This window comes from Tiliqua scincoides, chromosome 3, assembly GCF_035046505.1.
Source record: "Tiliqua scincoides isolate rTilSci1 chromosome 3, rTilSci1.hap2, whole genome shotgun sequence".
Lineage (NCBI taxonomy): Eukaryota > Metazoa > Chordata > Lepidosauria > Squamata > Scincidae > Tiliqua > Tiliqua scincoides.
In genome coordinates this window covers 72,808,752-72,821,994 of record NC_089823.1, presented here as the reverse complement: position 1 = coordinate 72,821,994, position 13,243 = coordinate 72,808,752, and positions in this window count along the sequence as shown.

Below are 13,243 nucleotides of genomic sequence, written 5' to 3'. Positions count from 1 at the left end.
AAGCCCTGTGCAATCCTATACATACTTAACAGGGAGTAAGACCTATTGTACTTAATGGAACTGACTTCTGAATAGATATGCATAGGATTGCACTGTAAGTGGCCTTGATCTAGCTCATCTTAGAGAGTGTCTCTCCTGTGTGAACCCCTCTCATACACTGATATTATCTGAGGAGGCCCTGATCTGATTTCTATCTTTCTAAGAGGCTTGATTGGAAATAAAAAGGAGCAGGGACTTTACTGTAGCATGTTGCCAATGCAACCCACACTTTGCCATATATTTTGTCCCTCAGGAACCTCTCCAAAGGGGGTGCAATTAAGCCTTGTGCTCTCCTCATAGGACACACCTTAACTCAAGCAAGTGAGAAAACTCCTGTCTGTCTTCCCAGGAGATGTTCCAGATACTATTTACCCAGGAATATTGTTGTGTGTTCTTTGTCCAAAGTCCTGTAACTACCCTGTTCTGGGAGCATAATTTTGCGGTTTTCTTCCACACTGAAGATGTCCACGCTGTCCATTTTGCTATTCTTTTCCCTCTATAGACTTCCTCTCTGTCTGTTTTTCATAAGGTTTTTTTTTCCCATTTAGAGAGCCTCTTGCTTCATTAGCTTCAGAGGAACTACTTTCACCATGGGGCACCTTTTTGGCTGTATTCTCTGTATCCAAAGCTATGCAGCCCAGTCTTGCTTCACAGGAGGATATTTTACGCAGCAAATTAAGAGTAGGTAAACTCTCTCTCTCTCTCTCTCTCTCTCTCTCTCTCTCTCTCTCTCTGTGGCTTCCTATCCCCTTCCTCTGTTTTCTTTTCCTTCCTTCTCTACCCCCCCCCCCCAGCAGTCATACACTTTTCAGCCTGCAATTCCATCCCCACTTGCCTGGGAATGCCCCATTGAACACAACTGACATTTCCAAATAAATATGTATATAGCTTTGCACTGTTAAGCAGCTTACAGATGAATGAACAGCAGTTCCTGCCCCCCTCTCACCCCCTCCTTTTTCCTCTTTGGTCTCTAATCCCCCCTCATCTAGTGAGCTAAAGTGCCCACTAACTGTAGCCTCTACTGCTCTCCCTGGTTTCCTTCTTCTGTCCTGGGATCAGCCTCTGCCTTGTCAAATAGCAGGGAGGCAGGACAGAGGGGGAAGACTTCTACAGGTCCTCAGGATTATACCTCTGCATATCTCACATGTGGATAATATTGTATATTATCTGTTGTTATCTGGCTGTTTCTTGCCAGTATACATAAAAATTATGGATATTTAAAAGTATGTGTTTGTAGGCCTTTCCAAACCCAAAGGAGCTGAAACTGGCAGCTCTTTTTTTTTCTTTCAAAAGTAGTCTCTGATATAACAAGGGATGATTTTGCTTCTCTTCTAAAAATAATAATATTGCAACCAAAACAGTAGATTGTCTTTCATTTATTAGCTAATGGAATATGTGCACAGGGGTCCTTAAGTTTATTGAACTTACAGCCCAATCCTATTGAAATTTCCCTGCACCAATGTAGCAGTGCCAGTTCGGCTTGTGCTATATCCCACAGGTGAATTTTGCAGTCTTGAGGTCTCCATGAAGAGATGTCTTAAGGGGACATTTACTTGGACCTGCGCCTGCTAAAGTTTGAGTGGATCTGACAGTAAATCTGGTCTGGGAAAGGGAATAGTATACAGTGCACACCAGCATTTGTTCTGCCAGTGTACTTACTCTACCACCACAGAGGCGCAGTAGGATCATGTCATTAAAAATGTAGCTACACAAAATCACTTCCACACGAGCCTTGTCCATACTTTCTTTTCTTCAGTCAAAATGGAAGAGAAGCTCCTTAGAAATGACAGGCCAAGGTTGATCAAGTGTTAAATTTTAAACATTCTGAGATTTGGAGGATGCCTGTATTGTTGTCAACCTTTGTTAAGAAGCAGAAAGAATGTTGTTTTTAAAATGGCAGGGCTGGGCTGGGGGTGGGGGCAGCCTTCAATACTAGGGAAGGACTAGGCACAGCAGAAAGTACATTTTGTTATTATTTAACAATACACTTTGCCTCCCACCTGTGCTACTGGTTTACATAGTAATCAGTATGAACCAGAGATAGAAAAATATACTGTATATCACAAAGAAAAGAACACATGTCTGTGAGACCATAATTGTGCAGCATGACCCACAGCATCTTATCTCAAAAAAATGCATCTCCCTCATGCAGTGACATCATGCGTGACAGGCCTTTGACTCAGTATGCTTCAGTGAGGAAGATTTCACAAACTGAAAAGTCAAATGTACTGAAAAGGCAAGTCTGTATCTTCCTCATTCCCTTGATTTCATTTTCTTGGGTAGAAAACCACATTTACAACATCTATTGAAATTATTAACATGTGGCAGAAGAGACCTTCTGATTCTGTTCTGAAGTACTTAGGATGCAAACCTAACCAACTTTCCAGCACTGAGCTAGCCACAATGCAGCCCCAAGGTAAGGGAACAAACAAGCCCATACCTTGAGGAGGCCCCCTTGACTGTCTCCCCACTGCAGGACGCAGTGCACGCTACATTGGCACAGCTAAGTCAGTGTTGGAAAGTTGGTTAGGATTGCGCCCTGATTAATACTGATGAGCAGACCCTTGGTGGCAGAGAGGAGTTGCCCTCAAGTGGAGCCTGGGAGGCGAAGGGCCAGAGAGAGGCCAGACCGGGAAGGAATCCAGCTGGAAGGAGGAGTTCTATGAAAGACTAGAACTATTCAATTGTAAAAATCCCTACGGGGGTTTGGAACAGCCTGCCTATGTAAACCGCCTTGGATTAAAGTCTGAGGAGAAATCTAACAACCAAAGAAAGGCGGTATATAAATACCTGCATTAATAAAAATAAAATAAATTAATGTATCGGTTCATTCTACACAGATAAACAGGTTGCTAAGTTCTGCCATGAAATTTTTCAAAGGGGAAAAGGAGGTGAATGCTGTAGTTTGATTAACCTAACTGCCAGAGATGCCCACAAATGGAAAAATAAGAAATGTATGTCTGAAACTGCAAGTCTTAGAGCCAAATGGATCGTTCTTAGAGTTTGCGTGGAAGAGATTAAAATAAGTGGGAGAGAGAGGGATGATATCCAAAAAAGAAGAGGCAGGGGGAAAGGAAATGTCAAACCTTTCTACAACCCTCTTCTTTCTCCTTGCAATTCTTCCCCTCAGGCCATTTTGCTCATAGATGAATTTGGAGCCTGAGTAAGAGAAAAGCAACTGGGAAGAGGAGATTATGGGGGGAAAACAACAGGCAGAGGAAGGGGTAAGCTTTTCCCCCACCACCTTCCATTTCACCACTTGACATTGTCCTCCCACTCTGCTGCTTTGCAGATGTTAACTATGTTTTTGGATGCAAGTCACCATGGCAACATATTGAGGCCTTAGGATTTTCTTTTCTAGAGGCTTGTGCAGATATTATGAAACCAAGGAAAGTCTCCATGGTTTCATAATGTCTGTGAGTTCACCAGCTAGCCCCATCCCCTACTGATGTACTTGCTAGCCCTGTCCCCTCCCTGTGGAGAGCATTCGTTGCAGCTGGCAAAAGCTCTCCATTGGCGGAGAGTAAGAGGAAGGGCCACAGAGTAGGTTGGGGCTAGGGTGACGCAGTTTGCTGGCATGCTCTTGCTCTTGCCAACCATAGAGTGGCACAACCAGGGATGCTGCCCGATGCCACCCTAGATCCACCATTGCAACCTCTGCTGCAATGGGGGAGGGGCCTCCATCATGCCATTTTCAGAAACCTGGATGTGCAGAACTTCTGGTTTTATTTATTAGTACTGCACAAATAAAGTCCCATGCTTCTGGGTTTGCAAAAACTCTACAATGGAACACAGTAAGGAAGTGAATCCACTTTTCACTCACTTTTAGTGAGTGGGCAGTGAATCACTGCAGCTTGCATCCACAGTAGGCTGGAGGGAGGTGGCAAGAAGTTCAGGGTGAAGGGCTTCCCAAATTCACTGTCCCCACACCCTGCCATCTGTCACATCAGGTCGCATCACGGCTGGGCCGACTGAGCTCAACCACATGTACTTTTTCCTAAATGTAATGTCTGCATAGGGCTTAATTATAAGAAGAAATTAAGGAACAGAAGGGAAATCTGAAGAAAAGATTATCAGAGGCAGGCCAGGACTGTGTGCAGCCATACCAACACTTATAAGAACATAAGAACATAAGAACAGCCCCACTGGATCAGGCCATAGGCCCATCTAGTCCAGCTTCCTGTATCTCACAGCGGCCCACCAAATGCCCCAGGGAGCACACCAGATAACAAGAGACCTCATCCTGGTGCTCTCCCCTACATTTGGCATTCTGACTTAACCCATTCCTAAAATCAGGAGGTTGCGCATACACATCATGGCTTGTACCCCATAATGGATTTTTCCTCCAGAAACTCGTCCAATCCCCTTTTAAAGGCGTCTAGGCTAGACGCCAGCACCACATCCTGTGGCAAGGAGTTCCACAGACCGACCACGCGCTGAGTAAAGAAATATTTTCTTTTGTCTGTCCTAACCCACCCAACACTCAATTTTAGTGGATGTCCCCTGGTTCTGGTATTATGTGAGAGTGTAAAGAGCATCTCCCTATCCACTCTGTCCATCCCCTGCATAATTTTGTATGTCTCAATCATGTCCCCCCTCAAGCGTCTCTTTTCTAGGCTGAAGAGGCCCAAACGCCGTAGCCTTTCCTCATAAGGAAGGTGCCCCAGCCCCGTAATCATCTTAGTTGCTCTCTTTTGCACCTTTTCCATTTCCACTATGTCTTTTTTGAGATGCGGCGACCAGAACTGGACACAATACTCCAGGTGTGGCCTTACCATAGATTTGTACAACGGCATTATAATACTAACCGTTTTGTTCTCAATACCCTTCCTAATGATCCCAAGCATAGAATTGGCCTTCTTCACTGCCACCGCACATTGGGTTGACACTTTCATCGACCTGTCCACCACCACCCCAAGATCTCTCTCCTGATCTGTCACAGACAGCTCAGAACCCATCAGCCTATATCTAAAGTTTTGATTTTTTGCCCCAATGTGCATGACTTTACACTTACTGACATTGAAGCGCATCTGCCATGCGCATCTTCCAACACTTAGAAGGGGACAGTACAGGCAGACCTCCATATCTGCGGATACAGTATCTGCAGTTTCACTTATCCACAGATTGGGGGGACGACCCCACACGCCCCTCCCATGCCCATCACAAGTACCTTTGTTTTACTGCAGTAGCGTTTGCAGCGTGGGCGCTTCTTACTAGAAGGTAACAAACAGGAAGCAGGACTTCCTGCTTTCTGTTAGTCTCTCTGTAGTGTGCAGGCTGGTTGCCTTCACATTTTGTTCTTCAGTTTGAAGAAGTCTGAAGCCTGAGCATATTGTACACAAAGCCAAGTTAGGTTCCAGCAGCCTCAGACCATGAGGTTGTAAGGGAACTCCCTGAAGCTATGACACAGATAAGCAATCTAAAATTCAGAGCAGGGTGCAAAATGCTGTTGCATAGCAGAGCACAAGGAACTCATAGGCAGAAAGACTAAAGAGGAAAAATGAAAAACAACACGATTTATATTTTTGTCAGTTAAAGTTTTGCAGACTGCTTATTTGAGCCAGTACAATAATTTTTTCCAGTGATTTGACATCCATTCAAGCAACAGATGACTTAAAGATGAGGGAAATCTAGCTTGGAAAGTTTTTTAAAGTTTATACCTGGAAACAAAAATTTGAAGCAATTGTGTGTCCTTGATCAACAGGTTTTTAGCTTGTTAGAAGTTGAAAGATACTTTCTCAAACCTTACACAAAAACAGATCTCAAGAATGTTGTAATTCTCACACCTTTACTGAGCTGTACAGGCAAGCACTTCAACTGAAGCATCAACTCAGCTTAATAATCTCTGTTGCTGTGAATTTGTCTCTCAGAATGCTTGAAAGTGTACTTGATATGCCTACAGGAGATGTTATACATAATTTCAATAAGCTGGTGATATTGGAGAGCTCAAATTTGGAAAGTAATTCACTTCTACAAGCTCTCACTTTACAATGAACAGCTAATAAGTCAGACACAAAGGAATTTGTAATTCAAATTAAAAGCTTGCTGCAAATAAAAGACACAAATTGTTGCTGCAGAAACCTGAAGGTTGATGGTTTAAAGTGTGACATGCCTGCAAGATTTGCTGGATGTGATATATGAGCAATATATCTGAAATAAATTATGTAAGCATGCCATCTTATTACTGGGGGGGAAAGGTGCATGTCAGTTTTTCACTGCTACAGTATAAAGGGCTTTAAAAATTAGACTAGAGAATTTATGCTAGAGAAATAGACTGATTAGAACAGAAATTGATAGCTGATCAGTTAAAACTGAAAACTTCTACCTGTTGTGTCTTACAAATACTAAAGAGCTATGGTAGCTAAACGGAATATTCAAAGTCAGAGACAATCTGACTCTGAATACCAGTTGCTGGGGAATAGACTGTGGGCGACTGCTTCCAACTCTCTGCCTGTGGGCTTTCTCTAGACCAGTATTTCTCAAACTGTGGGTCGGGACCCACTAGGTGGGTCACAAGTCAATTTCAGGTGAGTCCCTATTCATTTCAATATTTTTTTAAATATTTTAGACTTGATGCTACTATGGTATGTGACTGCATTTGGGGAAATGTTACAGACCTTTACTTTTAACAAGCGACACTGTATATTCTTTTAACAATGATAGTAAATAGGACTTACTCCTGGGTAAGTGTGGGTAGGATTGCAGCCTAGGACTGTTAAAAATTTTCCTGCTTGATGATGTCACTTCCAGTCATGACATCCTATCTTGCGCTGGAACAGGAAAGCCAAGAGGCCCAGGATAGGTGCCCAAAGTGGCTCAGCCAGAGGTAGGGGGAAACTCTTCCCCTGACCTTCAGATAAGCTACTGCAGCCCCTATGAGTCTTCTTGGACATGTGCCACCTCCTGAGGTAGTGCAAGTCTGAGGAGAGCAGAGCAGCTTAAAGCCATTCCATGCTGCTTGGGAACAAGGGTTGGGATCCAGCATCACAGCCGGATCCCAGCCTCGCCTCCCGCTCCCCACCCGCCCTCCACCTGCCCTCCCCAGCCCCAGAATGCCTCCCTCCCACCTCCTCTCCACCTCCCCCCGATCCCTGCGTCGGCCAAGCTCAGCCGATGCAACTTACCTGGGGGAAACTGCCACGGCTGGATGAGCTGCCACAGCTTCCTCCTGAGGAGGTGCAAACGTGCTTTACGTTTGTTTGCGACCTTCCTAAATTGCGACCTTCCTAAATTGGCGCAAGGGACTTGCACTGACCTAATGCGCATTTAGGGTTGCACTGTAAATTGTTAACTGCTAATAGTTTCAATGCAGGAAAAGTTCTCAAAAACTCAACCTAGGCATGCATTCTAGCTTCTAATGCCAAGCAGTCTTGAAACTGCTTTTGAAAAGTTTGTTAAAAATACTTTGGGCAAGTTCTAGCCAAGGTTAAGCAATGTTGATGTTTACCTCTCCCATCACAATCAGTTATTGATATCAGGACCAATTAGGCCAAATTGGAACCCACTCCAAAGAGGGGCTCTCACTAGGCCAACAGATCGTGGCACCTGCCTGAGGCCCAAATCCACTTTACAACACTGGCATAGCTGTGCCAGTTGGACATACATTGCATCCTGCAGTTGGGTGACGCTCATGGAGGCCTCCTCAAGGTAAGGGAATGTTTGTTAGGGCAGGAGGTCTGGCTCAGTTGGTAGAGCTGCTGCCTTGTATGCCTGAAGATCTGAGGCTGCCAGTTCGAAACAACCAGAAGTACCCGAGAACTGACGACATGCTGATATACTGATGAGCTGACCCTCAGTGGCAGAAAGGAGTTGCCCTCAAGTGGAGCATGCGAGGCGAATGGCCAGAGAGAGGCCATACCGGGAAGGAATCCAGCTGGAACGAGGAGGAGTCGTCTATGAAAGACTAGAACTATTCAATTGTAACAATCCCTACTGGGGGTTTAAAACAGCCTGCCTAGGCAAACCGCCTTGGATTAAAGTCTGAGGAGAAATCTGACGACCAAAGAAAGTCATTATATAAATACCTGTATAAATAAATAAATATACCTCAGAGTTGCACTGCCCTTATGTCTGTACTGGCAGAAGAGACACTGCCTGGACCCAACAAGCATTTGCAAAACTTGCAAAGCACATGTGTCCCACCTGGTCTCAGAGCCAGGGCTGGCCTTAGGGTGACTTGACCAATTTGGCTGAATCAGGCCCCACACCTGGAGGCCCCTGTGCTGGGACAGCAAATGGAGTGCCCACAGCCATAGCTGGAACCTCACTCTGTAGCTGGTACTCTGGCATGGAGCATTGGCCCCTGCAGCTCCTAAGACCAGCCCTGATTGAATTGGTAGGATGTCGGAAGGTACAGGGTTCTCAGGAGTAGGAAATGTAAGGGGATCATCTGTGGTACAAGTGATAGGACTTCTGCAGGCAGGACCAATGGAAAAGGAAGATGGAACAGGATTATCATTAACAACCAAATTTATAAATCAACTTTCACACAAAACAATTTTCATGGCCGTTGACAGAAAAAAAAATCAAAACAATAATAAACAATCCAAACTGAAAACATCGATAATAGAAATGCAGAAATTTAAACAACCACAACAAAAGACAAAGGGGCAAAATTAAAAGAGGATCCCCACTACTCCTTTGTTTGCCTCCAAGGTTGACATCCGGAAACACGCACGAAAGGTGCTGCCTCCAGTTGTTATCTCTTCCTAAATAGTGAAGGTAGAGTTTTTAGGTGCAAAAAACAAGTTGTCTTGGGGTGTCTCGCAAGCATCTCCTGGGTGGTCAACGTGGCTGTTAACCCCCTTTGAGTTTGACATTCTGATTCAACCCATCACTTGTTTCCACCAAAGAGGTGTGCTAAAGAGTGGATGGAGCATTCTTCAGTTACCGTATCTCTTCCTGTTTGTTCCCAAGCAAGGAATGCAACAGAGTGGAAAGAGTTCCTTCTCTCTTCCTGATGGCATTCATGGCAGATTCAGTGTTATGATGTTAGCAAGATGTGGTCTTCCCAGCTCCTGACAATCTTGCCCCGAGCATCTGAAAAGGAAGACCCTCATCAACTTGGGTGGCCTCAGATTTTGCAATCACACTTCCTCACTGAAAACCAAAGCCCCATGAGCTTCATTCATTATCATTGCCTTTTTGCCCATGCTGCTCAGCACTGATTATCCAATTCTCACACAGTGATTTTTAGATATGCAGCCAATTCTCCTACTTTCCCTATCTCTGGAAACCTCATGAAAGCTCCTATGGAGGTTCCGTCTCAGTACATAAGCCAGCAGTGGGCTAAAACAGCTGCATTTCACCCAATCTTCTCTTTAGTAAGTCAGATTCATCAAGACAGTTAACCTTGCCCATTTGTGCTCACACACGCAGCTGTCAGTTTAATTGATCAGTGCAGTGTGTAGTATACACTGCAGGATGTACAACTCAATCCATATTTATTCCTCAAACACCCATTCCACCTTTGGCAGCTGCCAGATTCCGGATCTGTCAAGGAGCGAAATTTCTCATTCTTCTGGCAGGGAAAACCACCAAATGAAACCAGGGAACATGGTGTTGGCTTTGCAGTCAGAAATACCCTGCTGAAATCCATCATCCCACCTACTGTGGGAAGTGAAAGAATTTTGTCCCTGCAGCTCCAGTCATCAGCAGGACCTGTCACTCTCATCAGTGCTTATGCACCGACTCTGTCGTCTCCAGCAGAAGCCAAAGACAAATTTTATGATGACCTGGCCACCACTATCAAGAAGATCCCCGTAAAAGAGCCATTGTTCATCCTCGGCGATTTCAACGCTAGAGTTGGTGCTGATAACAGTTCGTGGCCCACTTGCTTAGGTCAGTTCGGCACTGGGAAGATGAACGAAAATGGCCAACGCCTGCTAGAGTTTTGCTGTCATCATGGTCTCTGTGTCAGCAACACGTTCTTCAACACAAAGCCCCAACATAGAGTCTCTTGGAGACACCCAAGATCAAAGCACTGGCACCAGCTCGACCTGATTCTCACTAGACGCTCCAGCCTTCCCAGCATCAAGATCACACGCAGCTATCAGGGTGCTGCCTGTGACACCGACCACTCGCTGGTGTGCAGCAGAGTGAAACTGCAAACAAAGCGACTGTATCACATGAAAAAGGAAGGAAGACCTCGCATTGATACGAGCAAGACCCGGGATCAGAGAAAAGTGGAGGAATTTGCACGAGCGCTTGAGGAATCTCTTCCAGGCCCGGTCGATGCAAACGCATCCAACAGATGGGAACATTTCAAGAATGCCGTTTACAACACCGCCTTGTCCATATTTGGCAAGAAGACCAACAAGACAGCAGACTGGTTTGAAGCCCACTCTGAGGAGTTGACACCAGTCATTGAGGAAAAGAGGAGAGCTCAAGCAGCATACAAGGCCTGTCCCAGTGAGCGCAACCTGCAGGTCCTCCGAGGTGCTCGCAGCAAAGTCCAGCAGACTGCCAGGAGATGTGCTAACGACTACTGGCTCCAGCTCTGTTCTGAGATACAGATAGCAGCTGACACGGGCAACATCAAGGGGATGTATGATGGTATCAAGCAGGCGCTAGGTCCAACACAGAAGAAAATTGCCCCTCTGAAGTCTGCAACAGGCGAGGTCATCCAGGATCGGGCGCAGCAGATGGAACGCTGGGTGCAGCACTACTCTGAGCTATATTCCAGAGAAAATGTAGTCACCGAAGAAGCGCTGAACAACATTGAGTGCCTGCCTGTGCTGGAGGAGCTTGACAGTGAACCAACCCTAGAAGAACTTCACGTGGCCCTGGACTCCCTTGCCTTTGGCAAGGCACCTGGAAAAGACAGCATCCCTGCTGAAGTCCTAAAGTGCTGCAAAGAGATCATCATCACTGAGCTGCATGAAATCCTTTGTCTCTGCTGGAGAGAAGGTGGAGTACCTCAAGACATGAGGGATGCAAGCATCATCACGCTGTACAAGAACAAAGGCGACAGGGGTGACTGCAACAACTACCGTGGCATCTCTCTCCTTAGCGTTGTAGGAAAGTTGTTTGCCCGAGTTGCACTAAAGAGGCTCCAGGTACTTGCAGAGAGCGTTTATCCAGAATCACAGTGTGGATTCCGAGCCAACAGGTCCACCACTGATATGGTATTCTCCCTTAGACAACTGCAGGAGAAATGCAGGGAACAACGACAGCCACTCTTTATAGCCTTCATAGATCTCACAAAGGCTTTCGACCTGGTCAGCAGGGATGGCCTCTTCAAGATTCTCCCCAAGATTGGATGTCCACCCAGGCTCCTCAGCATCATCAGATCCTTCCACAAGGGCATGAAGGGCACTGTTGTCTTTGATGGCTCCACATCACACCCCTTTGACATCCGAAGCGGCGTGAAACAGGGCTGTGTTCTTGCACCAACCTTGTTTGGGATCTTCTTCGCTGTCCTGCTGAAGCAGGCCTTTGGAACTACAACAGAAGGCATCTATCTCCGGACCAGATCAGATGGAAAGCTCTTCAACCTCTCCAGACTGAGAGCAAAGTCCAAAGTCCAGCTGAAATGTCTGCGTGACTTCCTCTTTGCCGACGATGCAGCTGTCACTACCCACTCTGCCAAAGATCTCCAGCAGCTCATGGATCGTTTTAGCAAGGCCTGCCAAGATTTTGGACTGACAATCAGCCTGAAGAAAACACAGGTCATGGTTCAGGATGTGGACTTACCTCCCTGCATCACAATCTCTGCACATGAACTGGAGGTTGTCCATGACTTTGTGTACCTTGGCTCAACGATCTCCGACACTCTTTCTCTCGATACCGAGCTAAACAAGCGCATCGGTAAAGCAGCTACCACGTTTTCCAGACTCACAAAGAGAGTCTGGTCCAACAAGAAGCTGACGGAACATACCAAGATCCAGGTCTACAGAGCTTGCGTCCTGAGTACACTTCTGTACTGCAGCGAGTCATGGACTCTTCACTCACAACAGGAGAGGAAACTGAATGCTTTCCACATGCGCTGCCTCCGACGTATTCTCGGCATCACCTGGCAGGACAAAGTTTCAAACAACACAGTCCTGGAACATGCTGGAATCCCTAGCATGTATGCACTACTGAAACAGAGACACCTGCGTTGGCTCGGTCATGTTGTGAGAATGGATGATGGCCGGATCCCAAAGGATCTCCTCTATGGAGAACTCGTGCAAGGAAAGCGCCCTACAGGTAGACCACAGCTGCGATACAAGGACATCTGCAAGAGGGATCTGAAGGCCTTAGGAGTGGACCTCAACAAGTGGGAAACCCTGGCCTCTGAGCGGCCCACTTGGAGGCAGGCTGTGCAACATGGCCTTTCCCAGTTTGAAGAGACACTTGGCCAAGTCTGAGGCTAAGAGGCAAAGAAGGAAGGCCCATAGCCAGGGAGACAGGCCAGGGACAGACTGCACTTGCTCCCAGTGTGGAAGGGATTGTCACTCCCGAATCGGCCTTTTCAGCCACACTAGACGCTGTTCCAGAACCACCTTTCAGAGCGCGATACCATAGTCTTTCGAGACTGAAGGTTGCCAACTACAGTTTGAAATGGCACAGTAAATGTGACTTGTGCATGCAAATCAGTGCTGTAGCTCCACACATGTAGATCCATGCGACTCACTTTCATAAGCTATGTCATGTTACTTTCAGTCAGCTCAGGAACTAAGAGCAAAATTAATGTGATTTCCACCCCGACCCTCCCATAATACTGTTCCTGAATTGGTTTAATGAAGTAACAAAACTGTAGCACAAATTCTTCCACAAATGTTTTGCTTTTTTTTTTATGCAGAGAACATTATTTTGCATGCAAAAATGATCATTTCATTAACAAGGATAAAAATTCTGATCACTGCAATTCTATTGGCTCAGTCCTGTGGGCTGCTGACATCAGCATATCTATCCTCCTCAGGGGAGGGGGAAGGCAGAAGGCAGGAAGCGGTCTTGAACAGGCTGCATCATGATGGCAAAGGTGCACTGGAACCTACCCCAATTTTTCAAGCTTGCACCACCTTGCCCCCTTCTTCTTCCTGGACTTATGCCAGCAAAGTAGCTGGTATGGATCCAAAGAGACCCACAGACAATTAACAGCCCAATCCTAAGCTTTCCTAATGCCCAGGGCTACAGCAGCGCCAAAATGGTGACCGCTGTTTTCTATGGGGTCAGGGAAGCAGCTCCACGTCTTCTCAGGGTAAGGGAACTAATGTTCCTT